We start from the raw sequence: 26,294 nt of genomic DNA on the forward strand, positions 1-26,294 counted from the left end.
AACGCCACAAACAAGCACACCATTGTTTTGCTGAAAGACCCTCAGTGCAAATTTTCCCCTGGGAAAGATGACAAAACTCGGTCATTTCCACTGCGGGACACATGCACGCTTGGTGGAAAATTGTGGTTTCTGTAGTGTAGTGGTCATCACGTTCGCCTTACACGCGAAAGGTCCCTGGTTCGAAACCAGGCAGAAACATGCCTTTAGTTCTTGTCTTTTGTCTGACACTATGGGCAAGCCTGTCATCACACCTCATTAGTAGATGGGAACAATCTATATTTTGTGTTAGGCCTTATTAAGACAATTGCGAGCACAGGAAGCAATCATGCCATCCCCGTGCTGTTGTTGTGCCTTCTGCGCTTGGCTTCGGATGTGGAAAAAAACAGAATAAAACAATTACACCTGGTGGACATTCATCCGTCATGCCTGAAGGGTTCAGCTTTCAACTGTGGGCCGGTTAGCTCAGTTGGTTAGAGCGTGGTGCTAATAACGCCAAGGTCGCGGGTTCGATCCCCGTACGGGCCAAAAGTTCTTCTCTTTGTTTCGCTATATCATGCTTTCAGAAGGTCATCTGTCAAGCAGAGGCAAATGGTGAATCAGGTAAATAACGTACACTGAAGTTATACACTCAAACTTATAGTTTTTAAAGCTGTTCTCAGTGGCATTCACACAGTCAAAACCTTCGTTGGAGAATGCGGGCATCGATCCCGCTACCTCTCGCATGCTAAGCGAGCGCTCTACCATTTGAGCTAATTCCCCTTGAAGAAACAGGAGCTGTTAGCCTCTCATGACAACAGCATAACATTTAGAAGGCTGAAGCATGTTGATCAGAGGTGACTCACTTCAGCAGTAGCACAGGGAGAACTATGCACAGTTTTAGGTTTCTGGGACTTCACATCACTGACAAGCTCACTCACCATGCATTCCCTAATGAAAAAGGCACAAGAACACACACACCTTCTGTGAAGATTGAGAAGGGGCCAGTATTACCTGTTGCATGTTGCAGAGATTCAGCTGTACACAGCTTCCTCGTTAGTATAGTGGACAGTATCTCCGCCTGTCACGCGGAAGACCGGGGTTCTATTCCCCGACGGGGAGAGAGTATGTTTTTTCTGAACCTACTGCCGAAAAACCTGAAAAGGTTTTGGATCAGCAAGGTGCGACGCGCTAAAGGCAATGCATTGGCCGGGAATCGAACCCGGGTCAACTGCTTGGAAGGCAGCTATGCTCACCACTATACCACCAACGCCACAAACAAGCACACCATTGTTTTGCTGAAAGACCCTCAGTGTAAATTTTCCCCTGGGAAAGATGACCAAACTCTGTCATTTCCACTGCGGGACACATGCACGCTTGGTGGAAAATTGTGGTTTCTGTAGTGTAGTGGTCATCACGTTCGCCTTACACGCGAAAGGTCCCTGGTTCGAAACCAGGCAGAAATATGCCTTTAGTTCTTGTCTTTTGTCTGACACTATGGGCAAGCCTGTCATCACACCTCATTAGTAGATGGGAACAATCTATATTTTGTGTTAGGCCTTATTAAGACAATTGCGAGCACAGGAAGCAATCATGCCATCCCCGTGCTGTTGTTGTGCCTTCTGCGCTTGCCTTCGGATGTGGAAAAAAACAGAATAAAACAATTACACCTTGTGGACATTCATCCGTCATGCCTGAAGGGTTTCGCCAACAACTGTGGGCCGGTTAGCTCAGTTGGTAAGAGCGTGGTGCTAATAACGCCAAGGTCGCGGGTTCGATCCCCGTACGGGCCAAAAGTTCTTCTCTTTGTTTTACTATATCATGCTTTCAGACGGTCATCTGTCAAGCAGAGGCAAATGGTGAATCAGGTAAATAACGTACACTGAAGTTATACACTCAAACTTATAGTTTTTAAAGCTGTTCTAAGTGGCATTCACACAGTCAAAACCTTCGTTGGAGAATGCGGGCATCGATCCCGCTACCTCTCGCATGCTAAGTGAGCGCTCTACCATTTGAGCTAATTCCCCTTGAAGAAACAGGAGCTGTTAGCCTCTCATGACAACAGCATAACATTTAGAAGGCTGAAGCATGTTGATCAGAGGTGACTCACTTCAGCAGTAGCACAGGGAGAACTATGCACAGTTTCAGGTTTCTGGGACTTCACATCACTGACAAGCTCACTCACCATGCATTCCCTAATGAAAAAGGCACAAGAACACACACACCTTCTGTGAAGATTGAGAAGGGGCCAGTATTACCTGTTGCATGTTGCAGAGATTCAGCTGCACACAGCTTCCTCGTTAGTATAGTGGGCAGTATCTCCGCCTGTCACGCGGAAGACCGGGGTTCGATTCCCCGACGGGGAGAGAGTATGTTTTTTCTGAACCTACGGCCGAAAAACCTGAAAAGGTTTTGGAGCAGCGAGGTGCGACGCGCTAAAGGCAATGCGTTGGCCGGGAATCGAACCCGGGTCAACTGCTTGGAAGGCAGCTATGCTCACCACTATACCACCAACGCCACAAACAAGCACACCATTGTTTTGCTGAAAGACCCTCAGTGTAAATTTTCCCCTGGGAAAGATGACCAAACTCTGTCATTTCCACTGCGGGACACATGCACGCTTGGTGGAAAATTGTGGTTTCTGTAGTGTAGTGGTCATCACGTTCGCCTTACACGCGAAAGGTCCCTGGTTCGAAACCAGGCAGAAACATGCCTTTAGTTCTTGTCTTTTGTCTGACACTATGGGCAAGCCTGTCATCACACCTCATTAGTAGATGGGAACAATCTATATTTTGTGTTAGGCCTTATTAAGACAATTGCGAGCACAGGAAGCAATCATGCCATCCCCGTGCTGTTGTTGTGCCTTCTGCGCTTGCCTTCGGATGTGGAAAAAAACAGAATAAAACAATTACACCTTGTGGACCTTCATCCGTCATGCCTGAAGGGTTCCGTTATCAACTGTGGGCCGGTTAGCTCAGTTGGTTAGAGCGTGGTGCTAATAACGCCAAGGTCGCGGGTTCGATCCCCGTACGGGCCAAAAGTTCTTCTCTTTGTTTTGCTATATCATGCTTTCAGACGGTCATCTGTCAAGCAGAGGCAAATGGTGAATCAGGTAAATAACGTACACTGAAGTTATACACTCAAACTTATAGTTTTTAAAGCTGTTCTCAGTGGCATTCACACAGTCAAAACCTTCGTTGGAGAATGCGGGCATCGATCCCGCTACCTCTCGCATGCTAAGCGAGCGCTCTACCATTTGAGCTAATTCCCCTTGAAGAAACAGGAGCTGTTAGCCTCTCATGACAACAGCATAACATTTAGAAGGCTGAAGCATGTTGATCAGAGGTGACTCACTTCAGCAGTAGCACAGGGAGAACTATGCACAGTTTCAGGTTTCTGGGACTTCACATCACTGACAAGCTCACTCACCATGCATTCCCTAATGAAAAAGGCACAAGAACACACACACCTTCTGTGAAGATTGAGAAGGGGCCAGTATTACCTGTTGCATGTTGCAGAGATTCAGCTGCACACAGCTTCCTCGTTAGTATAGTGGACAGTATCTCCGCCTGTCACGCGGAAGACCGGGGTTTGATTCCCCGACGGGGAGAGAGTATGTTTTTTCTGAACCTACGGCCGAAAAACCTGAAAAGGTTTTGGAGCAGCGAGGTGCGACGCGCTAAAGGCAATGCGTTGGCCGGGAATCGAACCCGGGTCAACTGCTTGGAAGGCAGCTATGCTCACCACTATACCACCAACGCCACAAACAAGCACACCATTGTTTTGCTGAAAGACCCTCAGTGTAAATTTTCCCCTGGGAAAGATGACCAAACTCTGTCATTTCCACTGCGGGACACATGCACGCTTGGTGGAAAATTGTGGTTTCTGTAGTGGAGTGGTCATCACGTTCGCCTTACACGCGAAAGGTCCCTGGTTCGAAACCAGGCAGAAACATGCCTTTAGTTCTTGTCTTTTGTCTGACACTATGGGCAAGCCTGTCATCACACCTCATTAGTAGATGGGAACAATCTATATTTTGTGTTAGGCCTTATTAAGACAATTGCGAGCACAGGAAGCAATCATGCCATCCCCGTGCTGTTGTTGTGCCTTCTGCGCTTGCCTTCGGATGTGGAAAAAAACAGAATAAAACAATTACACCTGGTGGACATTCATCCGTCATGCCTGAAGGGTTCCGCTATCAACTGTGGGCCGGTTAGCTCAGTTGGTTAGAGCGTGGTGCTAATAACGCCAAGGTCGCGGGTTCGATCCCCGTACGGGCCAAAAATTCTTCTCTTTGTTTTGCTATATCATGCTTTCAGACGGTCATCTGTCAAGCAGAGGCAAATGGTGAATCAGGTAAATAACGTACACTGAAGTTATACACTCAAACTTATAGTTTTTAAAGCTGTTCTCAGTGGCATTCACACAGTCAAAACCTTCGTTGGAGAATGCGGGCATCGATCCCGCTACCTCTCGCATGCTAAGCGAGCGCTCTACCATTTGAGCTAATTCCCCTTGAAGAAACAGGAGCTGTTAGCCTCTCATGACAACAGCATAACATTTAGAAGGCTGAAGCATGTTGATCAGAGGTGACTCACTTCAGCAGTAGCACAGGGAGAACTATGCACAGTTTCGGGTTTCTGGGACTTCACATCACTGACAAGCTCACTCACCATGCATTCCCTAATGAAAAAGGCACAAGAACACACACACCTTCTGTGAAGATTGAGAAGGGGCCAGTATTACCTGTTGCATGTTGCAGAGATTCAGCTGCACACAGCTTCCTCGTTAGTATAGTGGACAGTATCTCCGCCTGTCACGCGGAAGACCGGGGTTCGATTCCCCGACGGGGAGAGAGTATGTTTTTTCTGAACCTACGGCCGAAAAACATGAAAAGGTTTTGGAGCAGCGAGGTGCGACGCGCTAAAGGCAATGCGTTGGCCGGGAATCGAACCCGGGTCAACTGCTTGGAAGGCAGCTATGCTCACCACTATACCACCAACACCACAAACAAGCACACCATTGTTTTGCTGAAAGACCCTCAGTGCAAATTTTCCCCTGGGAAAGATGACCAAACTCTGTCATTTCCACTGCGGGACACATGCACGCTTGGTGGAAAATTGTGGTTTCTGTAGTGTAGTGGTCATCACGTTCGCCTTACACGCGAAAGGTCCCTGGTTCGAAACCAGGCAGAAACATGCCTTTAGTTCTTGTCTTTTGTCTGACACTATGGGCAAGCCTGTCATCACACCTCATTAGTAGATGGGAACAATCTATATTTTGTGTTAGGCCTTATTAAGACAATTGCGAGCACAGGAAGCAATCATGCCATCCCCGTGCTGTTGTTGTGCCTTCTGCGCTTGGCTTCGGATGTGGAAAAAAACAGAATAAAACAATTACACCTGGTGGACATTCATCCGTCATGCCTGAAGGGTTCAGCTTTCAACTGTGGGCCGGTTAGCTCAGTTGGTTAGAGCGTGGTGCTAATAACGCCAAGGTCGCGGGTTCGATCCCCGTACGGGCCAAAAGTTCTTCTCTTTGTTTTGCTATATCATGCTTTCAGACGGTCATCTGTCAAGCAGAGGCAAATGGTGAATCAGGTAAATAACGTACACTGAAGTTATACACTCAAACTTATAGTTTTTAAAGCTGTTCTCAGTGGCATTCACACAGTCAAAACCTTCGTTGGAGAATGCGGGCATCGATCCCGCTACCTCTCGCATGCTAAGCGAGCGCTCTACCATTTGAGCTAATTCCCCTTGAAGAAACAGGAGCTGTTAGCCTCTCATGACAACAGCATAACATTTAGAAGGCTGAAGCATGTTGATCAGAGGTGACTCACTTCAGCAGTAGCACAGGGAGAACTATGCACAGTTTCAGGTTTCTGGGACTTCACATCACTGACAAGCTCACTCACCATGCATTCCCTAATGAAAAAGGCACAAGAACACACACACCTTCTGTGAAGATTGAGAAGGGCCCAGTATTACCTGTTGCATGTTGCAGAGATTCAGCTGCACACAGCTTCCTCGTTAGTATAGTGGACAGTATCTCCGCCTGTCACGCGGAAGACCGGGGTTCGATTCCCCGACGGGGAGAGAGTATGTTTTTTCTGAACCTACGGCCGAAAAACCTGAAAAGGTTTTGGAGCAGCGAGGTGCGACGCGCTAAAGGCAATGCGTTGGCCGGGAATCGAACCCGGGTCAACTGCTTGGAAGGCAGCTATGCTCACCACTATACCACCAACGCCACAAACAAGCACACCATTGTTTTGCTGAAAGACCCTCAGTGCAAATTTTCCCCTGGGAAAGATGACCAAACTCTGTCATTTCCACTGCGGGACACATGCACGCTTGGTGGAAAATTGTGGTTTCTGTAGTGGAGTGGTCATCACGTTCGCCTTACACGCGAAAGGTCCCTGGTTCGAAACCAGGCAGAAACATGCCTTTAGTTCTTGTCTTTTGTCTGACACTATGGGCAAGCCTGTCATCACACCTCATTAGTAGATGGGAACAATCTATATTTTGTGTTAGGCCTTATTAAGACAATTGCGAGCACAGGAAGCAATCATGCCATCCCCGTGCTGTTGTTGTGCCTTCTGCGCTTGCCTTCGGATGTGGAAAAAAACAGAATAAAACAATTACACCTGGTGGACATTCATCCGTCATGCCTGAAGGGTTCCGCTATCAACTGTGGGCCGGTTAGCTCAGTTGGTTAGAGCGTGGTGCTAATAACGCCAAGGTCGCGGGTTCGATCCCTGTACGGGCCAAAAGTTCCTCTCTTTGTTTTGCTATATCATGCTTTCAGACGGTCATCTGTCAAGCAGAGGCAAATGGTGAATCAGATAAATAACGTACACTGAAGTTATACACTCAAACTTATAGTTTTTAAAGCTGTTCTCAGTGGCATTCACACAGTCAAAACCTTCGTTGGAGAATGCGGGCATCGATCCCGCTACCTCTCGCATGCTAAGCGAGCGCTCTACCATTTGAGCTAATTCCCCTTGAAGAAACAGGAGCTGTTAGCCTCTCATGACAACAGCATAACATTTAGAAGGCTGAAGCATGTTGATCAGAGGTGACTCACTTCAGCAGTGGCACAGGGAGAACTATGCACAGTTTCGGGTTTCTGGGACTTCACATCACTGACAAGCTCACTCACCATGCATTCCCTAATGAAAAAGGCACAAGAACACACACACCTTCTGTGAAGATTGAGAAGGGGCCAGTATTACCTGTTGCATGTTGTAGAGATTCAGCTGCACACAGCTTCCTCGTTAGTATAGTGGACAGTATCTCCGCCTGTCACGCGGAAGACCGGGGTTCGATTCCCCGACGGGGAGAGAATATGTTTTTTCTGAACCTACGGCCGAAAAACCTGAAAAGGTTTTGGAGCAGCAAGGTGCGACGTGCTAAATGCGATGCGTTGGCCGGGAATCGAACCCGGGTCAACTGCTTGGAAGGCAGCTATGCTCACCACTATACCACCAACGCCACAAACAAGCACACCATTGTTTTGCTGAAAGACCCTCAGTGCAAATTTTCCCCTGGGAAAGATGACCAAACTCTGTCATTTCCACTGCGGGACACATGCACGCTTGGTGGAAAATTGTGGTTTCTGTAGTGTAGTGGTCATCACATTCGCCTTACACGCGAAAGGTCCCTGGTTCGAAACCAGGCAGAAACATGCCTTTAGTTCTTGTCTTTTGTCTGACACTATGGGCAAGCCTGTCATCACACCTCATTAGTAGATGGGAACAATCTATATTTTGTGTTAGGCCTTGTTAAGACAATTGCGAGCACAGGAAGCAATCATGCCATCCCCGTGCTGTTGTTGTGCCTTCTGCGCTTGCCTTCGGATGTGGAAAAAAACAGAATAAAACAATTACACCTTGTGGACATTCATCCGTCATGCCTGAAGGGTTTCGCCAACAACTGTGGGCCGGTTAGCTCAGTTGGTAAGAGCGTGGTGCTAATAACGCCAAGGTCGCGGGTTCGATCCCCGTACGGGCCAAAAGTTCTTCTCTTTGTTTTACTATATCATGCTTTCAGACGGTCATCTGTCAAGCAGAGGCAAATGGTGAATCAGGTAAATAACGTACACTGAAGTTATACACTCAAACTTATAGTTTTTAAAGCTGTTCTAAGTGGCATTCACACAGTCAAAACCTTCGTTGGAGAATGCGGGCATCGATCCCGCTACCTCTCGCATGCTAAGTGAGCGCTCTACCATTTGAGCTAATTCCCCTTGAAGAAACAGGAGCTGTTAGCCTCTCATGACAACAGCATAACATTTAGAAGGCTGAAGCATGTTGATCAGAGGTGACTCACTTCAGCAGTAGCACAGGGAGAACTATGCACAGTTTCAGGTTTCTGGGACTTCACATCACTGACAAGCTCACTCACCATGCATTCCCTAATGAAAAAGGCACAAGAACACACACACCTTCTGTGAAGATTGAGAAGGGGCCAGTATTACCTGTTGCATGTTGCAGAGATTCAGCTGCACACAGCTTCCTCGTTAGTATAGTGGGCAGTATCTCCGCCTGTCACGCGGAAGACCGGGGTTCGATTCCCCGACGGGGAGAGAGTATGTTTTTTCTGAACCTACGGCCGAAAAACCTGAAAAGGTTTTGGAGCAGCGAGGTGCGACGCGCTAAAGGCAATGCGTTGGCCGGGAATCGAACCCGGGTCAACTGCTTGGAAGGCAGCTATGCTCACCACTATACCACCAACGCCACAAACAAGCACACCATTGTTTTGCTGAAAGACCCTCAGTGTAAATTTTCCCCTGGGAAAGATGACCAAACTCTGTCATTTCCACTGCGGGACACATGCACGCTTGGTGGAAAATTGTGGTTTCTGTAGTGTAGTGGTCATCACGTTCGCCTTACACGCGAAAGGTCCCTGGTTCGAAACCAGGCAGAAACATGCCTTTAGTTCTTGTCTTTTGTCTGACACTATGGGCAAGCCTGTCATCACACCTCATTAGTAGATGGGAACAATCTATATTTTGTGTTAGGCCTTATTAAGACAATTGCGAGCACAGGAAGCAATCATGCCATCCCCGTGCTGTTGTTGTGCCTTCTGCGCTTGCCTTCGGATGTGGAAAAAAACAGAATAAAACAATTACACCTTGTGGACCTTCATCCGTCATGCCTGAAGGGTTCCGTTATCAACTGTGGGCCGGTTAGCTCAGTTGGTTAGAGCGTGGTGCTAATAACGCCAAGGTCGCGGGTTCGATCCCCGTACGGGCCAAAAGTTCTTCTCTTTGTTTTGCTATATCATGCTTTCAGACGGTCATCTGTCAAGCAGAGGCAAATGGTGAATCAGGTAAATAACGTACACTGAAGTTATACACTTAAACTTATAGTTTTTAAAGCTGTTCTCAGTGGCATTCACACAGTCAAAACCTTCGTTGGAGAATGCGGGCATCGATCCCGCTACCTCTCGAATGCTAAGCGAGCGCTCTACCATTTGAGCTAATTCCCCTTGAAGAAACAGCAGCTGTTAGCCTCTCATGACAACAGCATAACATTTAGAAGGCTGAAGCATGTTGATCAGAGGTGACTCACTTCAGCAGTAGCACAGGGAGAACTATGCACAGTTTCAGGTTTCTGGGACTTCACATCACTGACAAGCTCACTCACCATGCATTCCCTAATGAAAAAGGCACAAGAACACACACACCTTCTGTGAAGATTGAGAAGGGGCCAGTATTACCTGTTGCATGTTGCAGAGATTCAGCTGCACACAGCTTCCTCGTTAGTATAGTGGACAGTATCTCCGCCTGTCACGCGGAAGACCGGGGTTCGATTCCCCGACGGGGAGAGAGTATGTTTTTTCTGAACCTACGGCCGAAAAACCTGAAAAGGTTTTGGAGCAGCGAGGTGCGACGCGCTAAAGGCAATGCGTTGGCCGGGAATCGAACCCGGGTCAACTGCTTGGAAGGCAGCTATGCTCACCACTATACCACCAACGCCACAAACAAGCACACCATTGTTTTGCTGAAAGACCCTCAGTGCAAATTTTCCCCTGGGAAAGATGACCAAACTCTGTCATTTCCACTGCGGGACACATGCACGCTTGGTGGAAAATTGTGGTTTCTGTAGTGGAGTGGTCATCACGTTCGCCTTACACGCGAAAGGTCCCTGGTTCGAAACCAGGCAGAAACATGCCTTTAGTTCTTGTCTTTTGTCTGACACTATGGGCAAGCCTGTCATCACACCTCATTAGTAGATGGGAACAATCTATATTTTGTGTTAGGCCTTATTAAGACAATTGCGAGCACAGGAAGCAATCATGCCATCCCCGTGCTGTTGTTGTGCCTTCTGCGCTTGCCTTCGGATGTGGAAAAAAACAGAATAAAACAATTACACCTGGTGGACATTCATCCGTCATGCCTGAAGGGTTCCGCTATCAACTGTGGGCCGGTTAGCTCAGTTGGTTAGAGCGTGGTGCTAATAACGCCAAGGTCGCGGGTTCGATCCCTGTACGGGCCAAAAGTTCCTCTCTTTGTTTTGCTATATCATGCTTTCAGACGGTCATCTGTCAAGCAGAGGCAAATGGTGAATCAGATAAATAACGTACACTGAAGTTATACACTCAAACTTATAGTTTTTAAAGCTGTTCTCAGTGGCATTCACACAGTCAAAACCTTCGTTGGAGAATGCGGGCATCGATCCCGCTACCTCTCGCATGCTAAGCGAGCGCTCTACCATTTGAGCTAATTCCCCTTGAAGAAACAGGAGCTGTTAGCCTCTCATGACAACAGCATAACATTTAGAAGGCTGAAGCATGTTGATCAGAGGTGACTCACTTCAGCAGTAGCACAGGGAGAACTATGCACAGTTTCGGGTTTCTGGGACTTCACATCACTGACAAGCTCACTCACCATGCATTCCCTAATGAAAAAGGCACAAGAACACACACACCTTCTGTGAAGATTGAGAAGGGGCCAGTATTACCTGTTGCATGTTGTAGAGATTCAGCTGCACACAGCTTCCTCGTTAGTATAGTGGACAGTATCTCCGCCTGTCACGCGGAAGACCGGGGTTCGATTCCCCGACGGGGAGAGAATATGTTTTTTCTGAACCTACGGCCGAAAAACCTGAAAAGGTTTTGGAGCAGCAAGGTGCGACGTGCTAAATGCGATGCATTGGCCGGGAATCGAACCCGGGTCAACTGCTTGGAAGGCAGCTATGCTCACCACTATACCACCAACGCCACAAACAAGCACACCATTGTTTTGCTGAAAGACCCTCAGTGCAAATTTTCCCCTGGGAAAGATGACCAAACTCTGTCATTTCCACTGCGGGACACATGCACGCTTGGTGGAAAATTGTGGTTTCTGTAGTGTAGTGGTCATCACATTCGCCTTACACGCGAAAGGTCCCTGGTTCGAAACCAGGCAGAAACATGCCTTTAGTTCTTGTCTTTTGTCTGACACTATGGGCAAGCCTGTCATCACACCTCATTAGTAGATGGGAACAATCTATATTTTGTGTTAGGCCTTGTTAAGACAATTGCGAGCACAGGAAGCAATCATGCCATCCCCGTGCTGTTGTTGTGCCTTCTGCGCTTGGCTTCGGATGTTGAAAAAAACAGAATAAAACAATTACACCTGGTGGACATTCATCCGTCATGCCTGAAGGGTTCCGCTTTCAACTGTGGGCCGGTTAGCTCAGTTGGTTAGAGCGTGGTGCTAATAACGCCAAGGTCGCGGGTTCGATCCCCGTACGGGCCAAAAATTCTTCTCTTTGTTTTGCTATATCATGCTTTCAGACGGTCATCTGTCAAGCAGAGGCAAATGGTGAATCAGGTAAATAACGTACACTGAAGTTATACACTCACACTTATAGTTTTTAAAGCTGTTCTCAGTGGCATTCACACAGTCAAAACCTTCGTTGGAGAATGCGGGCATCGATCCCGCTACCTCTCGCATGCTAAGCGAGCGCTCTACCATTTGAGCTAATTCCCCTTGAAGAAACAGGAGCTGTTAGCCTCTCATGACAACAGCATAACATTTAGAAGGCTGAAGCATGTTGATCAGAGGTGACTCACTTCAGCAGTAGCACAGGGAGAACTATGCACAGTTTCAGGTTTCTGGGACTTCACATCACTGACAAGCTCACTCACCATGCATTCCCTAATGAAAAAGGCACAAGAACACACACACCTTCTGTGAAGATTGAGAAGGGGCCAGTATTACCTGTTGCATGTTGCAGAGATTCAGCTGCACACAGCTTCCTCGTTAGTATAGTGGACAGTATCTCCGCCTGTCACGCGAAAGACCGGGGTTCGATTCCCCGACGGGGAGAGAATATGTTTTTTCTGAACCTACGGCCGAAAAACCTGAAAGGGTTTTGGAGCAGCAAGGTGCGACGTGCTAAATGCAATGCGTTGGCCGGGAATCGAACCCGGGTCAACTGCTTGGAAGGCAGCTATGCTCACCACTATACCACCAACGCCACAAACAAGCACACCATTGTTTTGCTGAAAGACCCTCAGTGCAAATTTTCCCCTGGGAAAGATGACCAAACTCTGTCATTTCCACTGCGGGACACATGCACGCTTGGTGGAAAATTGTGGTTTCTGTAGTGTAGTGGTCATCACATTCGCCTTACACGCGAAAGGTTCCTGGTTCGAAACCAGGCAGAAACATGCCTTTAGTTCTTGTCTTTTGTCTGACACTATGGGCAAGCCTGTCATCACACCTCATTAGTAGATGGGAACAATCTATATTTTGTGTTAGGCCTTGTTAAGACAATTGCGAGCACAGGAAGCAATCATGCCATCCCCGTGCTGTTGTTGTGCCTTCTGCGCTTGGCTTCGGATGTGGAAAAAAACAGAATAAAACAATTACACCTGGTGGACATTCATCCGTCATGCCTGAAGGGTTCCGCTTTCAACTGTGGGCCGGTTAGCTCAGTTGGTTAGAGCGTGGTGCTAATAACGCCAAGGTCGCGGGTTCGATCCCCGTACGGGCCAAAAATTCTTCTCTTTGTTTTGCTATATCATGCTTTCAGACGGTCATCTGTCAAGCAGAGGCAAATGGTGAATCAGGTAAATAACGTACACTGAAGTTATACACTCACACTTATAGTTTTTAAAGCTGTTCTCAGTGGCATTCACACAGTCAAAACCTTCGTTGGAGAATGCGGGCATCGATCCCGCTGCCTCTCGCATGCTAAGCGAGCGCTCTACCATTTGAGCTAATTCCCCTTGAAGAAACAGGAGCTGTTAGCCTCTCATGACAACAGCATAACATTTAGAAGGCTGAAGCATGTTGATCAGAGGTGACTCACTTCAGCAGTAGCACAGGGAGAACTATGCACAGTTTCAGGTTTCTGGGACTTCACATCACTGACAAGCTCACTCACCATGCATTCCCTAATGAAAAAGGCACAAGAACACACACACCTTCTGTTTAGATTGAGAAGGGGCCAGTATGACCTGTTGCATGTTGCAGAGATTCAGCTGCACACAGCTTCCTCGTTAGTATAGTGGACAGTATCTCCGCCTGTCACGCGGAAGACCGGGGTTCGATTCCTCGACGGGGAGAGAATATGTTTTTTCTGAACCTACGGCCGAAAAACCTGAAAGGGTTTTGGAGCAGCAAGGTGCGACGTGCTAAAGACAATGCGTTGGCCGGGAATCGAACCCGGGTCAACTGCTTGGAAGGCAGCTATGCTCACCACTATACCACCAACGCCACAAACAAGCACACCATTGTTTTGCTGAAAGAGCCTCAGTGCAAATTTTCCCCTGGGAAAGATGACAAAACTCTGTCATTTCCACTGCGGGACACATGCACGCTTGGTGGAAAATTGTGGTTTCTGTAGTGTAGTGGTCATCACGTTCGCCTTACACGCGAAAGGTCCCTGGTTCGAAACCAGGCAGAAACATGCCTTTAGTTCTTGTCTTTTGTCTGACACTATGGGCAAGCCTGTCATCACACCTCATTAGTAGATGGGAACAATCTATATTTTGTGTTAGGCCTTATTAAGACAATTGCGAGCACAGGAAGCAATCATGCCATCCCCGTGCTGTTGTTGTGCCTTCTGCGCTTGGCTTCGGATGTGGAAAAAAACAGAATAAAACAATTACACCTTGTGGACATTCATCCGTCATGCCTGAAGGGTTCCGCTATCAACTGTGGGCCGGTTAGCTCAGTTGGTTAGAGCGTGGTGCTAATAACGCCAAGGTCGGGGTTCGATCCCCGTACGGGCCAAAAGTTCTTCTCTTTGTTTTGCTATATCATGCTTTCAGACTGTCATCTGTCAAGCAGAGGCAAATGGTGAATCAGGTAAATAACGTACACTGAAGTTATACACTCAAACTTATAGTTTTTAAAGCTGTTCTCAGTGGCATTCACACAGTCAAAACCTTCGTTGGAGAATGCGGGCATCGATCCCGCTGCCTCTCGCATGCTAAGCGAGCGCTCTACCATTTGAGCTAATTCCCCTTGAAGAAACAGGAGCTGTTAGCCTCTCATGACAACAGCATAACATTTAGAAGGCTGAAGCATGTTGATCAGAGGTGACTCACTTCAGCAGTAGCACAGGGAGAACTATGCACAGTTTCGGGTTTCTGGGACTTCACATCACTGACAAGCTCACTCACCATGCATTCCCTAATGAAAAAGGCACAAGAACACACACACCTTCTGTGAAGATTGAGAAGGGGCCAGATATTACCTGTTGCATGTTGTAGAGATTCAGCTGCACACAGCTTCCTCGTTAGTATAGTGGACAGTATCTCCGCCTGTCACGCGGAAGACCGGGGTTCGATTCCCCGACGGGGAGAGAGTATGTTTTTTCTGAACCTACGGCCGAAAAACCTGAAAAGATTTTGGAGCAGCGAGGTACGACGCGCTAAAGGCAATGCGTTGGCCGGGAATCGAACCCGGGTCAACTGCTTGGAAGGCAGCTATGCTCACCACTATACCACCAACGCCACAAACAAGCACACCATTGTTTTGCTGAAAGACCCTCAGTGTAAATTTTCCCCTGGGAAAGATGACCAAACTCTGTCATTTCCACTGCGGGACACATGCACGCTTGGTGGAAAATTGTGGTTTCTGTAGTGTAGTGGTCATCACGTTCGCCTTACACGCGAAAGGTCCCTGGTTCGAAACCAGGCAGAAACATGCCTTTAGTTCTTGTCTTTTGTCTGACACTATGGGCAAGCCTGTCATCACACCTCATTAGTAGATGGGAACAATCTATATTTTGTGTTAGGCCTTATTAAGACAATTGCGAGCACAGGAAGCAATCATGCCATCCCCGTGCTGTTGTTGTGCCTTCTGCGCTTGGCTTCGGATGTGGAAAAAAACAGAATAAAACAATTACACCTGGTGGACATTCATCCGTCATGCCTGAAGGGTTCAGCTTTCAACTGTGGGCCGGTTAGCTCAGTTGGTTAGAGCGTGGTGCTAATAACGCCAAGGTCGCGGGTTCGATCCCCGTACGGGCCAAAAGTTCTTCTCTTTGTTTTGCTATATCATGCTTTCAGACGGTCATCTGTCAAGCAGAGGCAAATGGTGAATCAGGTAAATAACGTACACTGAAGTTATACACTCAAACTTATAGTTTTTAAAGCTGTTCTCAGTGGCATTCACACAGTCAAAACCTTCGTTGGAGAATGCGGGCATCGATCCCGCTACCTCTCGCATGCTAAGCGAGCGCTCTACCATTTGAGCTAATTCCCCTTGAAGAAACAGGAGCTGTTAGCCTCTCATGACAACAGCATAACATTTAGAAGGCTGAAGCATGTTGATCAGAGGTGACTCACTTCAGCAGTAGCACAGGGAGAACTATGCACAGTTTCAGGTTTCTGGGACTTTACATCACTGACAAGCTCACTCACCATGCATTCCCTAATGAAAAAGGCACAAGAACACACACACCTTCTGTGAAGATTGAGAAGGGGCCAGTATTACCTGTTGCATGTTGTAGAGATTCAGCTGCACACAGCTTACTCGTTTGTATAGTGGACAGTATCTCCGCCTGTCACGCGGCAGACCGGGGTTCGATTCCCCGACGGGGAGAGAGTATGTTTTTTCTGAACCTACGGCCGAAAAACCTGAAAAGATTTTGGAGCAGCGAGGTGCGACGCGCTAAAGGCAATGCGTTGGCCGGGAATCGAACCCGGGTCAACTGCTTGGAAGGCAGCTATGCTCACCACTATACCACCAACGCCACAAACAAGCACACCATTGTTTTGCTGAAAGACCCTCAGTGTAAATTTTCCCCTGGGAAAGATGACCAAACTCTGTCATTTCCACTGCGGGACACATGCACGCTTGGTGGAAAATTGTGGTTTCTGTAGTGTAGTGGTCATCACGTTCGCCTTACACGCGAAAGGTCCCTGGTTCGAAACCAGGCAGAAACATGCCTTTAGTTCTTGTCTTTTGTCTGACACTATGGGCAAGCCTGTCATCACACCTCATTAGTAGATGGGAACAATCTATATTTTGTGTTAGGCCTTATTAAGACAATTGCGAGCACAGGAAGCAATCATGCCATCCCCGTGCTGTTGTTGTGCCTTCTGCGCTTGGCTTCGGATGTGGAAAAAAACAGAATAAAACAATTACACCTGGTGGACATTCATCCGTCATGCCTGAAGGGTTCAGCTTTCAACTGTGGGCCGGTTAGCTCAGTTGGTTAGAGCGTGGTGCTAATAATGCCAAGGTCGCGGGTTCGATCCCCGTACGGGCCAAAAGTTCTTCTCTTTGTTTTGCTATATCATGCTTTCAGACGGTCATCTGTCAAGCAGAGGCAAATGGTGAATCAGGTAAATAACGTACACTGAAGTTATACACTCAAACTTATAGTTTTTAAAGCTGTTCTCAGTGGCATTCACACAGTCAAAACCTTCGTTGGAGAATGCGGGCATCGATCCCGCTACCTCTCGCATGCTAAGCGAGCGCTCTACCATTTGAGCTAATTCCCCTTGAAGAAACAGGAGCTGTTAGCCTCTCATGACAACAGCATAACATTTAGAAGGCTGAAGCATGTTGATCAGAGGTGACTCACTTCAGCAGTAGCACAGGGAGAACTATGCACAGTTTTAGGTTTCTGGGACTTCACATCACTGACAAGCTCACTCACCATGCATTCCCTAATGAAAAAGGCACAAGAACACACACACCTTCTGTGAAGATTGAGAAGGGGCCAGTATTACCTGTTGCATGTTGCAGAGATTCAGCTGCACACAGCTTCCTCGTTAGTATAGTGGACAGTATCTCCGCCTGTCACGCGGAAGACCGGGGTTCGATTCCCAGACGGGGAGAGAGTATGTTTTTTCTGAACCTACGGCCGAAAAACCTGAAAAGGATTTGGATCAGCAAGGTGCGACGCGCTAAAGGCAATGCATTGGCCGGGAATCGAACCCGGGTCAACTGCTTGGAAGGCAGCTATGCTCACCACTATACCACCAACGCCACAAACAAGCACACCATTGTTTTGCTGAAAGACCCTCAGTGTAAATTTTCCCTTGGGAAAGATGACCAAACTCTGTCATTTCCACTGCGGGACACATGCACGCTTGGTGGAAAATTGTGGTTTCTGTAGTGTAGTGGTCATCACGTTCGCCTTACACGCGAAAGGTCCCTGGTTCGAAACCAGGCAGAAACATGCCTTTAGTTCTTGTCTTTTGTCTGACACTATGGGCAAGCCTGTCATCACACCTCATTAGTAGATGGGAACAATCTATATTTTGTGTTAGGCCTTATTAAGACAATTGCGAGCACAGGAAGCAATCATGCCATCCCCGTGCTGTTGTTGTGCCTTCTGCGCTTGGCTTCGGATGTGGAAAAAAACAGAATAAAACAATTACACCTTGTGGACATTCATCCGTCATGCCTGAAGGGTTCCGCTACCAACTGTGGGCCGGTTAGCTCAGTTGGTTAGAGCGTGGTGCTAATAACACCAAGGTCGCGGGTTCAATCCCCGTACGGGCCAAAAGTTCTTCTCTTTGTTTTGCTATATCATGCTTTCAGACGGTCATCTGTCAAGCAGAGGCAAATGGTGAATCAGGTAAATAACGTACACTGAAGTTATACACTCAAACTTATAGTTTTTAAAGCTGTTCTCAGTGGCATTCACACAGTCAAAACCTTCGTTGGAGAATGCGGGCATCGATCCCGCTACCTCTCGCATGCTAAGCGAGCGCTCTACCATTTGAGCTAATTCCCCTTGAAGAAACAGGAGCTGTTAGCCTCTCATGACAACAGCATAACATTTAGAAGGCTGAAGCATGTTGATCAGAGGTGACTCACTTCAGCAGTAGCACAGGGAGAACTATGCACAGTTTTAGGTTTCTGGGACTTCACATCACTGACAAGCTCACTCACCATGCATTCCCTAATGAAAAAGGCACAAGAACACACACACCTTCTGTGAAGATTGAGAAGGGGCCAGTATTACCTGTTGCATGTTGCAGAGATTCAGCTGCACACAGCTTCCTCGTTAGTATAGTGGACAGTATCTCCGCCTGTCACGCGGAAGACCGGGGTTCGATTCCCAGACGGGGAGAGAGTATGTTTTTTCTGAACCTACGGCCGAAAAACCTGAAAAGGTTTTGGATCAGCAAGGTGCGACGCGCTAAAGGCAATGCATTGGCCGGGAATCGAACCCGGGTCAACTGCTTGGAAGGCAGCTATGCTCACCACTATACCACCAACGCCACAAACAAGCACACCATTGTTTTGCTGAAAGACCCTCAGTGTAAATTTTCCCTTGGGAAAGATGACCAAACTCTGTCATTTCCACTGCGGGACACATGCACGCTTGGTGGAAAATTGTGGTTTCTGTAGTGTAGTGGTCATCACGTTCGCCTTACACGCGAAAGGTCCCTGGTTCGAAACCAGGCAGAAACATGCCTTTAGTTCTTGTCTTTTGTCTGACACTATGGGCAAGCCTGTCATCACACCTCATTAGTAGATGGGAACAATCTATATTTTGTGTTAGGCCTTATTAAGACAATTGCGAGCACAGGAAGCAATCATGCCATCCCCGTGCTGTTGTTGTGCCTTCTGCGCTTGGCTTCGGATGTGGAAAAAAACAGAATAAAACAATTACACCTTGTGGACATTCATCCGTCATGCCTGAAGGGTTCCGCTACCAACTGTGGGCCGGTTAGCTCAGTTGGTTAGAGCGTGGTGCTAATAACACCAAGGTCGCGGGTTCGATCCCCGTACGGGCCAAAAGTTCTTCTCTTTGTTTTGCTATATCATGCTTTCAGACGGTCATCTGTCAAGCAGAGGCAAATGGTGAATCAGGTAAATAACGTACACTGAAGTTATACACTCAAACTTATAGTTTTTAAAGCTGTTCTCAGTGGCATTCACACAGTCAAAACCTTCGTTGGAGAATGCGGGCATCGATCCCGCTACCTCTCGCATGCTAAGCGAGCGCTCTACCATTTGAGCTAATTCCCCTTGAAGAAACAGGAGCTGTTAGCCTCTCATGACAACAGCATAACATTTAGAAGGCTGAAGCATGTTGATCAGAGGTGACTCACTTCAGCAGTAGCACAGGGAGAACTATGCACAGTTTCAGGTTTCTGGGACTTTACATCACTGACAAGCTCACTCACCATGCATTCCCTAATGAAAAAGGCACAAGAACACACACACCTTCTGTGAAGATTGAGAAGGGGCCAGTATTACCTGTTGCATGTTGTAGAGATTCAGCTGCACACAGCTTCCTCGTTAGTATAGTGGACAGTATCTCCGCCTGTCACACGGAAGACCGGGGTTCGATTCCCCGACGGGGAGAGAGTATGTTTTTTCTGAACCTACGGCCGAAAAACCTGAAAAGATTTTGGAGCAGCGAGGTGCGACGCGCTAAAGGCAATGCGTTGGCCGGGAATCGAACCCGGGTCAACTGCTTGGAAGGCAGCTATGCTCACCACTATACCACCAACGCCACAAACAAGCACACCATTGTTTTGCTGAAAGACCCTCAGTGTAAATTTTCCCCTGGGAAAGATGACCAAACTCTGACATTTCCACTGCGGGACACATGCACGCTTGGTGGAAAATTGTGTACACTGAAGTTATACACTCAAACTTATAGTTTTTAAAGCTGTTCTCAGTGGCATTCACACAGTCAAAACCTTCGTTGGAGAATGCGGGCATCGATCCCGCTACCTCTCGCATGCTAAGCGAGCGCTCTACCATTTGAGCTAATTCCCCTTGAAGAAACAGGAGCTGTTAGCCTCTCATGACAACAGCATAACATTTAGAAGGCTGAAGCATGTTGATCAGAGGTGACTCACTTCAGCAGTAGCACAGGGAGAACTATGCACAGTTTCAGGTTTCTGGGACTTTACATCACTGACAAGCTCACTCACCATGCATTCCCTAATGAAAAATGCACAAGAACACACACACCTTCTGTGAAGATTGAGAAGGGGCCAGTATTACCTGTTGCATGTTGTAGAGATTCAGCTGCACACAGCTTACTCATTAGTATAGTGGACAGTATCTCCGCCTGTCACGCGGAAGACCGGGGTTCGATTCCCTGACGGGGAGAGAGTATGTTTTTTCTGAACCTACGGCCGAAAAACCTGAAAAGATTTTGGAGCAGCGAGGTGCGACGCGCTAAAGGCAATGCGTTGGCCGGGAATCGAACCCGGGTCAACTGCTTGGAAGGCAGCTATGCTCACCACTATACCACCAACGCCACAAACAAGCACACCATTGTTTTGCTGAAAGACCCTCAGTGTAAATTTTCCCCTGGGAAAGATGACCAAACTCTGTCATTTCCACTGCGGGACACATGCACGCTTGGTGGAAAATTGTGGTTTCTGTAGTGTAGTGGTCATCACGTTCGCCTTACACGCGAAAGGTCCCTGGTTCGAAACCAGGCAGAAACATGCCTTTAGTTCTTATCTTTTGTCTGACACTATGGGCAAGCCTGTCATCACACCTCATTAGTAGATGGGAACAATCTATATTTTGTGTTAGGCCTTATTAAGACAATTGCGAGCACAGGAAGCAATCATGCCATCCCCGTGCTGTTGTTGTGCCTTCTGCGCTTGGCTTCGGATGTGGAAAAAAACAGAATAAAACAATTACACCTTGAGGACATTCATCCGTCATGCCTGAAGGGTTCCGCTTTCAACCGTGGGCCGGTTAGCTCAGTTGGTTAGAGCGTGGTGCTAATAACGCCAAGGTCGCGGGTTCGATCCCCGTACGGGCCAAAAGTACTTCTCTTTGTTTTGCTATATCATGCTTTCAGACGGTCATCTGTCAAGCAGAGGCAATGGTGAATCAGGTAAATAACGTACACTGAAGTTATACACTCAAACTTATAGTTTTTAAAGCTGTTCTCAGTGGCATTCACACAGTCAAAACCTTCGTTGGAGAATGCGGGCATCGATCCCGTTACCTCTCGCATGCTAAGCGAGCGCTCTACCATTTGAGCTAATTCCCCTTGAAGAAACAGGAGCTGTTAGCCTCTCATGACAACAGCATAACATTTAGAAGGCTGAAGCATGTTGATCAGAGGTGACTCACTTCAGCAGTAGCACAGGGAGAACTATGCACAGTTTCAGGTTTCTGGGACTTTACATCACTGACAAGCTCACTCACCATGCATTCCCTAATGAAAAAGGCACAAGAACACACACACCTTCTGTGAAGATTGAGAAGGGGCCAGTATTACCTGTTGCATGTTGTAGAGATTCAGCTGCACACAGCTTACTCGTTAGTATAGTGGACAGTATCTCCGCCTGTCACGCGGAAGACCGGGGTTCGATTCCCCGACGGGGAGAGAGTATGTTTTTTCTGAACCTACGGCCGAAAAACCTGAAAAGATTTTGGAGCAGCGAGGTGCGACGCGCTAAAGGCAATGCGTTGGCCGGGAATCGAACCCGGGTCAACTGCTTGGAAGGCAGCTATGCTCACCACTATACCACCAACGCCACAAACAAGCACACCATTGTTTTGCTGAAAGACCCTCAGTGTAAATTTTCCCCTGGGAAAGATGACCAAACTCTGTCATTTCCACTGCGGGACACATGCACGCTTGGTGGAAAATTGTGGTTTCTGTAGTGTAGTGGTCATCACGTTCGCCTTACACGCGAAAGGTCCCTGGTTCGAAACCAGGCAGAAACATGCCTTTAGTTCTTGTCTTTTGTCTGACACTATGGGCAAGCCTGTCATCACACCTCATTAGTAGATGGGAACAATCTATATTTTGTGTTAGGCCTTATTAAGACAATTGCGAGCACAGGAAGCAATCATGCCATCCCCGTGCTGTTGTTGTGCCTTCTGCGCTTGGCTTCGGATGTGGAAAAAAACAGAATAAAACAATTACACCTTGTGGACATTCATCCGTCATGCCTGAAGGGTTCCGCTTTCAACTGTGGGCCGGTTAGCTCAGTTGGTTAGAGCGTGGTGCTAATAACGCCAAGGTCGCGGGTTCGATCCCCGTACGGGCCAAAAGTTCTTCTCTTTGTTTTGCTATATCATGCTTTCAGACGGTCATCTGTCAAGCAGAGGCAAATGGTGAATCAGGTAAATAACGTACACTGAAGTTATACACTCAAACTTATAGTTTTTAAAGCTGTTCTCAGTGGCATTCACACAGTCAAAACCTTCGTTGGAGAATGCGGGCATCGATCCCGCTACCTCTCGCATGCTAAGCGAGCGCTCTACCATTTGAGCTAATTCCCCTTGAAGAAACAGGAGCTGTTAGCCTCTCATGACAACAGCATAACATTTAGAAGGCTGAAGCATGTTGATCAGAGGTGACTCACTTCAGCAGTAGCACAGGGAGAACTATGCACAGTTTCAGGTTTCTGGGACTTTACATCACTGACAAGCTCACTCACCATGCATTCATTCCCTAATGAAAAAGGCACAAGAACACACACACCTTCTGTGAAGATTGAGAAGGGGCCAGTATTACCTGTTGCATGTTGTAGAGATTCAGCTGCACACAGCTTCCTCGTTAGTATAGTGGACAGTATCTCCGCCTGTCACGCGGAAGACCGGGGTTCGATTCCCCGACGGGGAGAGAGTATGTTTTTTCTGAACCTACGGCCGAAAAACCTGAAAAGATTTTGGAGCAGCGAGGTGCGACGCGCTAAAGGCAATGCGTTGGCCGGGAATCGAACCCGGGTCAACTGCTTGGAAGGCAGCTATGCTCACCACTATACCACCAACACCACAAACAAGCACACCATTGTTTTGCTGAAAGACCCTCAGTGTAAATTTTCCCCTGGGAAAGATGACCAAACTCTGTCATTTCCACTGCGGGACACATGCACGCTTGGTGGAAAATTGTGGTTTCTGTAGTGTAGTGGTCATCACGTTCGCCTTACACGCGAAAGGTCCCTGGTTCGAAACCAGGCAGAAACATGCCTTTAGTTCTTGTCTTTTGTCTGACACTATGGGCAAGCCTGTCATCACACCTCATTAGTAGATGGGAACAATCTATATTTTGTGTTAGGCCTTATTAAGACAATTGCGAGCACAGGAAGCAATCATGCCATCCCCGTGCTGTTGTTGTGCCTTCTGCGCTTGCCTTCGGATGTGGAAAAAAACAGAATAAAACAATTACACCTGGTGGACATTCATCCGTCATGCCTGAAGGGTTCCGCTATCAACTGTGGGCCGGTTAGCTCAGTTGGTTAGAGCGTGGTGCTAATAACGCCAAGGTCGCGGGTTCGATCCCCGTACGGGCCAAAAATTCTTCTCTTTGTTTTGCTATATCATGCTTTCAGACGGTCATCTGTCAAGCAGAGGCAAATGGTGAATCAGGTAAATAACATACACTGAAGTTATACACTCAAACTTATAGTTTTTAAAGCTGTTCTCAGTGGCATTCACACAGTCAAAACCTTCGTTGGAGAATGCGGGCATCGATCCCGCTACCTCTCGCATGCTAAGCGAGCGCTCTACCATTTGAGCTAATTCCCCTTGAAGAAACAGGAGCTGTTAGCCTCTCATGACAACAGCATAACATTTAGAAGGCTGAAGCATGTTGATCAGAGGTGACTCACTTCAGCAGTAGCACAGGGAGAACTATGCACAGTTTCGGGTTTCTGGGACTTCACATCACTGACAAGCTCACTCACCATGCATTCCCTAATGAAAAAGGCACAAGAACACACAAACCTTCTGTGAAGATTGAGAAGGGGCCAGTATTACCTGTTGCATGTTGTAGAGATTCAGCTGCACACAGCTTCCTCGTTAGTATAGTGGACAGTATCTCCGCCTGTCACGCGGAAGACCGGGGTTCGATTCCCCGACGGGGAGAGAATATGTTTTTTCTGAACCTACGGCCGAAAAACCTGAAAGGGTTTTGGAGCAGCAAGGTGCGACGTGCTAAAGACAATGCATTGGCCGGGAATTGAACCCGGGTCAACTGCTTGGAAGGCAGCTATGCTCACCACTATACCACCAACGCCACAAACAAGCACACCATTGTTTTGCTGAAAGACCCTCAGTGTAAATTTTCCCCTGGGAAAGATGACCAAACTCTGTCATTTCCACTGCGGGACACATGCACGCTTGGTGGAAAATTGTGGTTTCTGTAGTGTAGTGGTCATCACGTTCGCCTTACACGCGAAAGGTCCCTGGTTCGAAACCAGGCAGAAACATGCCTTTAGTTCTTGTCTTTTGTCTGACACTATGGGCAAGCCTGTCATCACACCTCATTAGTAGATGGGAACAATCTATATTTTGTGTTAGGCCTTATTAAGACAATTGCGAGCACAGGAAGCAATCATGCCATCCCCGTGCTGTTGTTGTGCCTTCTGCGCTTGGCTTCGGATGTGGAAAAAAACAGAATAAAACAATTACACCTGGTGGACATTCATCCGTCATGCCTGAAGGGTTCAGCTTTCAACTGTGGGCCGGTTAGCTCAGTTGTTTAGAGCGTGGTGCTAATAACGCCAAGGTCGCGGGTTTGATCCCAGTACGGGCCAAAAGTTCTTCTCTTTGTTTTGCTATATCATGCTTTCAGACGGTCATCTGTCAAGCAGAGGCAAATGGTGAATCAGGTAAATAACGTACACTGAAGTTATACACTCAAACTTATAGTTTTTAAAGCTGTTCTCAGTGGCATTCACACAGTCAAAACCTTCGTTGGAGAATGCGGGCATCGATCCCGCTACCTCTCGCATGCTAAGCGAGCGCTCTACCATTTGAGCTAATTCCCCTTGAAGAAACAGGAGCTGTTAGCCTCTCATGACAACAGCATAACATTTAGAAGGCTGAAGCATGTTGCTCAGAGGTGACTCACTTCAGCAGTAGCACAGGGAGAACTATGCACAGTTTCAGGTTTCTGGGACTTCACATCACTGACAAGCTCACTCACCATGCATTCCCTAATGAAAAAGGCACAAGAACACACACACCTTCTGTGAAGATTGAGAAGGGGCCAGTATTACCTGTTGCATGTTGCAGAGATTCAGCTGCACACAGCTTCCTCGTTAGTATAGTGGACAGTATCTCCGCCTGTCACGCGGAAGACCGGGGTTCGATTCCCCGACGGGGAGAGAATATGTTTTTTCTGAACCTACGGCCGAAAAACCTGAAAAGGTTTTGGAGCAGCAAGGTGCGACGTGCTAAATGCAATGCGTTGGCCGGGAATCGAACCCGGGTCAACTGCTTGGAAGGCAGCTATGCTCACCACTATACCACCAACGCCACAAACAAGCACACCATTGTTTTGCTGAAAGACCCTCAGTGCAAATTTTCCCCTGGGAAAGATGACCAAACTCTGTCATTTCCACTGCGGGACACATGCACGCTTGGTGGAAAATTGTGGTTTCTGTAGTGTAGTGGTCATCACATTCGCCTTACACGCGAAAGGTCCCTGGTTCGAAACCAGGCAGAAACATGCCTTTAGTTCTTGTCTTTTGTCTGACACTATGGGCAAGCCTGTCATCACACCTCATTAGTAGATGGGAACAATCTATATTTTGTGTTAGGCCTTATTAAGACAATTGCGAGCACAGGAAGCAATCATGCCATCCCCGTGCTGTTGTTGTGCCTTCTGCGCTTGGCTTCGGATGTGGAAAAAAACAGAATAAAACAATTACACCTTGTGGACATTCATCCGTCATGCCTGAAGGGTTCCGCTATCAACTGTGGGCCGGTTAGCTCAGTTGGTTAGAGCGTGGTGCTAATAACGCCAAGGTCGTGGGTTCGATCCCCGTACGGGCCAAAAGTTCTTCTCTTTGTTTTGCTATATCATGCTTTCAGACGGTCATCTGTCAAGCAGAGGCAAATGGTGAATCAGGTAAATAACGTACACTGAAGTTATACACTCAAACTTATAGTTTTTAAAGCTG

At 47.5% G+C, this 26,294-nt stretch overlaps 28 non-coding genes across 28 annotated transcripts; 15 read left to right on the plus strand and 13 right to left on the minus strand.

Moving 5' to 3' along the window:
* Window positions 1-2,421: 2,421 nt before the first annotated feature.
* trnag-ucc (transfer RNA glycine (anticodon UCC)) lies at window positions 2,422-2,493 on the minus strand. The gene has a single exon. It is a non-coding gene; the product is annotated as a tRNA-Gly (tRNA).
* A 1,172-nt stretch (window positions 2,494-3,665) lies between these two features.
* trnag-ucc (transfer RNA glycine (anticodon UCC)) lies at window positions 3,666-3,737 on the minus strand. Its single transcript has one exon. It is a non-coding gene; the product is annotated as a tRNA-Gly (tRNA).
* A 2,416-nt stretch (window positions 3,738-6,153) lies between these two features.
* trnag-ucc (transfer RNA glycine (anticodon UCC)) lies at window positions 6,154-6,225 on the minus strand. Its single transcript has one exon. It is a non-coding gene; the product is annotated as a tRNA-Gly (tRNA).
* A 1,172-nt stretch (window positions 6,226-7,397) lies between these two features.
* Window positions 7,398-7,469, minus strand: trnag-ucc (transfer RNA glycine (anticodon UCC)). Its single transcript has one exon. It is a non-coding gene; the product is annotated as a tRNA-Gly (tRNA).
* Window positions 7,470-8,641: 1,172 nt separating this feature from the next.
* Window positions 8,642-8,713, minus strand: trnag-ucc (transfer RNA glycine (anticodon UCC)). The gene has a single exon. It is a non-coding gene; the product is annotated as a tRNA-Gly (tRNA).
* Window positions 8,714-9,885: 1,172 nt separating this feature from the next.
* On the minus strand, window positions 9,886-9,957 carry trnag-ucc (transfer RNA glycine (anticodon UCC)). The gene has a single exon. It is a non-coding gene; the product is annotated as a tRNA-Gly (tRNA).
* Window positions 9,958-11,647: 1,690 nt separating this feature from the next.
* Window positions 11,648-11,721, plus strand: trnai-aau (transfer RNA isoleucine (anticodon AAU)). Its single transcript has one exon. It is a non-coding gene; the product is annotated as a tRNA-Ile (tRNA).
* A 652-nt stretch (window positions 11,722-12,373) lies between these two features.
* Window positions 12,374-12,445, minus strand: trnag-ucc (transfer RNA glycine (anticodon UCC)). Its single transcript has one exon. It is a non-coding gene; the product is annotated as a tRNA-Gly (tRNA).
* Window positions 12,446-12,891: 446 nt separating this feature from the next.
* On the plus strand, window positions 12,892-12,965 carry trnai-aau (transfer RNA isoleucine (anticodon AAU)). Its single transcript has one exon. It is a non-coding gene; the product is annotated as a tRNA-Ile (tRNA).
* A 652-nt stretch (window positions 12,966-13,617) lies between these two features.
* On the minus strand, window positions 13,618-13,689 carry trnag-ucc (transfer RNA glycine (anticodon UCC)). The gene has a single exon. It is a non-coding gene; the product is annotated as a tRNA-Gly (tRNA).
* A 120-nt stretch (window positions 13,690-13,809) lies between these two features.
* On the plus strand, window positions 13,810-13,882 carry trnav-uac (transfer RNA valine (anticodon UAC)). The gene has a single exon. It is a non-coding gene; the product is annotated as a tRNA-Val (tRNA).
* Window positions 13,883-14,861: 979 nt separating this feature from the next.
* trnag-ucc (transfer RNA glycine (anticodon UCC)) lies at window positions 14,862-14,933 on the minus strand. The gene has a single exon. It is a non-coding gene; the product is annotated as a tRNA-Gly (tRNA).
* A 120-nt stretch (window positions 14,934-15,053) lies between these two features.
* trnav-uac (transfer RNA valine (anticodon UAC)) lies at window positions 15,054-15,126 on the plus strand. Its single transcript has one exon. It is a non-coding gene; the product is annotated as a tRNA-Val (tRNA).
* Window positions 15,127-15,379: 253 nt separating this feature from the next.
* On the plus strand, window positions 15,380-15,453 carry trnai-aau (transfer RNA isoleucine (anticodon AAU)). The gene has a single exon. It is a non-coding gene; the product is annotated as a tRNA-Ile (tRNA).
* A 652-nt stretch (window positions 15,454-16,105) lies between these two features.
* Window positions 16,106-16,177, minus strand: trnag-ucc (transfer RNA glycine (anticodon UCC)). Its single transcript has one exon. It is a non-coding gene; the product is annotated as a tRNA-Gly (tRNA).
* Window positions 16,178-16,297: 120 nt separating this feature from the next.
* trnav-uac (transfer RNA valine (anticodon UAC)) lies at window positions 16,298-16,370 on the plus strand. The gene has a single exon. It is a non-coding gene; the product is annotated as a tRNA-Val (tRNA).
* Window positions 16,371-17,541: 1,171 nt separating this feature from the next.
* On the plus strand, window positions 17,542-17,614 carry trnav-uac (transfer RNA valine (anticodon UAC)). The gene has a single exon. It is a non-coding gene; the product is annotated as a tRNA-Val (tRNA).
* A 1,171-nt stretch (window positions 17,615-18,785) lies between these two features.
* Window positions 18,786-18,858, plus strand: trnav-uac (transfer RNA valine (anticodon UAC)). Its single transcript has one exon. It is a non-coding gene; the product is annotated as a tRNA-Val (tRNA).
* Window positions 18,859-19,837: 979 nt separating this feature from the next.
* Window positions 19,838-19,909, minus strand: trnag-ucc (transfer RNA glycine (anticodon UCC)). Its single transcript has one exon. It is a non-coding gene; the product is annotated as a tRNA-Gly (tRNA).
* Window positions 19,910-20,596: 687 nt separating this feature from the next.
* On the minus strand, window positions 20,597-20,668 carry trnag-ucc (transfer RNA glycine (anticodon UCC)). The gene has a single exon. It is a non-coding gene; the product is annotated as a tRNA-Gly (tRNA).
* A 120-nt stretch (window positions 20,669-20,788) lies between these two features.
* Window positions 20,789-20,861, plus strand: trnav-uac (transfer RNA valine (anticodon UAC)). The gene has a single exon. It is a non-coding gene; the product is annotated as a tRNA-Val (tRNA).
* Window positions 20,862-21,114: 253 nt separating this feature from the next.
* Window positions 21,115-21,188, plus strand: trnai-aau (transfer RNA isoleucine (anticodon AAU)). The gene has a single exon. It is a non-coding gene; the product is annotated as a tRNA-Ile (tRNA).
* Window positions 21,189-21,839: 651 nt separating this feature from the next.
* trnag-ucc (transfer RNA glycine (anticodon UCC)) lies at window positions 21,840-21,911 on the minus strand. Its single transcript has one exon. It is a non-coding gene; the product is annotated as a tRNA-Gly (tRNA).
* Window positions 21,912-22,031: 120 nt separating this feature from the next.
* trnav-uac (transfer RNA valine (anticodon UAC)) lies at window positions 22,032-22,104 on the plus strand. The gene has a single exon. It is a non-coding gene; the product is annotated as a tRNA-Val (tRNA).
* A 253-nt stretch (window positions 22,105-22,357) lies between these two features.
* Window positions 22,358-22,431, plus strand: trnai-aau (transfer RNA isoleucine (anticodon AAU)). The gene has a single exon. It is a non-coding gene; the product is annotated as a tRNA-Ile (tRNA).
* Window positions 22,432-23,279: 848 nt separating this feature from the next.
* On the plus strand, window positions 23,280-23,352 carry trnav-uac (transfer RNA valine (anticodon UAC)). The gene has a single exon. It is a non-coding gene; the product is annotated as a tRNA-Val (tRNA).
* A 253-nt stretch (window positions 23,353-23,605) lies between these two features.
* trnai-aau (transfer RNA isoleucine (anticodon AAU)) lies at window positions 23,606-23,679 on the plus strand. The gene has a single exon. It is a non-coding gene; the product is annotated as a tRNA-Ile (tRNA).
* Window positions 23,680-24,523: 844 nt separating this feature from the next.
* trnav-uac (transfer RNA valine (anticodon UAC)) lies at window positions 24,524-24,596 on the plus strand. The gene has a single exon. It is a non-coding gene; the product is annotated as a tRNA-Val (tRNA).
* Window positions 24,597-26,294: the final 1,698 nt, after the last annotated feature.

Source organism: Astyanax mexicanus, unplaced genomic scaffold (genome assembly GCF_023375975.1).
Source record: "Astyanax mexicanus isolate ESR-SI-001 unplaced genomic scaffold, AstMex3_surface scaffold_34, whole genome shotgun sequence".
Classification (NCBI taxonomy): Eukaryota; Metazoa; Chordata; class Actinopteri; order Characiformes; family Acestrorhamphidae; genus Astyanax; species Astyanax mexicanus.